Below are 1,477 nucleotides of genomic sequence, written 5' to 3' on the forward strand. Positions count from 1 at the left end.
AATAATTGGGGAAACCAACAGGTAATTGCCAAACCTTTCCTTAACCAAGTAAGAGCTGGTAAAAAAAAAAAGTTTGGAAGATATCTAGCTCTTTGTTTTATAAATGCATTTATTGGGATTAGGGTTTGTCCAGGTTCTTCTTGGAATGAGCTCCATGCCTCCCACTGTGGAGAGCTGCTGATAATTCAGAGCCAGATTTTCTACCCTTTACAGATGCTGTGATGCAGCATTTTGTTACGCTTCTCTCTTACACTTATGCTTCATCTCCATCAACAAGTACATTGCTGTTACTGACCCTCTGCTCTATGCTATGAAGTTCATGGTGTCTGTGTCAGGAATTTGTATCAGCACCTAGGAGATCCTGCCCATTGTATATAGTGGTGCCGTGTTCTACACAGGTGTCAGTGACGATGGGATGGAAGAATTAGTAAGTGTTCTCAACTGTATAGGTGGTTGTCAAATTGTTGTAAATGAAAACTGGGTTTTCGTAGATTTTCTGTTATTTTCATACCTGCCCTTGTTATGATCATTCTTTATAGTAAGATTTTTCTTGTAGCTAAACAACAAATTATCAAAATTGAAAATATTGGTAGTAAAGCAAAATCATCCACAGAGAGTTACAAAGCCAGAGTGGCCAAGAGAGAGAGAAAAGCAGCTAAAACCCTGGGGGTGACAGTGGTCGCATTTATGATTTTGTGGTTACCATATACAATTGTTACGTTTATCGATGCTTTTATGGGCTTCATGACCCCTACTTATATTTCGAGATTTGCTGTTGGTGTGCTTATTATATCTTAGCCATGAACTCTTTGATTTATGCTTTATTTTATCTTTGGTTTAGGAAAGCTATAAAAGTCATTTTAAGTGGGAAACTTCTAAAAGGTAGCTCATCAACCATTAGTTTATTTTCAGAATAAATGTAAGCACTAAGTTAAGAAATTTAAGGATCTTTTCAAAATTTTAAATTTATGATGAAATTAAATATAAGAAATGCATAAAACCTATGAAAATTGGGGAAATAGTTGTCCAATTAGCCAGGATCAAAGTTATGAGAAGGTTTCTCTAATAAACTATTGTAAAGATATTTACTGTACTAAAAAATAAATGAAAAAATGGCTTTACATATGTCAACTGTCTCAATGCTCCATACACATCCTTACCACAGTTTCTGGTTTCTTCTAATTTTATTAAATTCTTAATTTCATTTTAGTTGTGAAATCTCTCATCATCTTCTCTGTGATCCTGAAATCTCATTTATCTTCACAAAGTCTTTCTTCTTTTTTTTTTTGCCACACAATTCCGCTTTGCTAGGGTCATTATAACTGAAGAGCACAAACGGGGTGGCTGAAAAAAGAGAAATTTATTTTCTCACAATTCCAGACACTAAAACTCTAAGATCAAGGTGTCAACAAGATCGATTTGTTCTGAGGTGCGCCCCCTCATCTTCCCTCTGCGTCCTTACCTGGTCTTCCCTCCG

General features: G+C 35.7%; 1 pseudogene; it reads left to right on the forward strand.

Moving 5' to 3' along the window:
• The first annotated feature begins 213 nt into the window (after positions 1 to 213).
• LOC107196040 lies at positions 214 to 917 on the forward strand (annotated as a pseudogene).
• The last annotated feature ends 560 nt before the right edge of the window (positions 918 to 1,477 follow it).

This window comes from Pteropus alecto, unplaced genomic scaffold, assembly GCF_000325575.1.
Source record: "Pteropus alecto unplaced genomic scaffold, ASM32557v1 scaffold817, whole genome shotgun sequence".
In the NCBI taxonomy this organism is placed as follows: domain Eukaryota; kingdom Metazoa; phylum Chordata; class Mammalia; order Chiroptera; family Pteropodidae; genus Pteropus; species Pteropus alecto.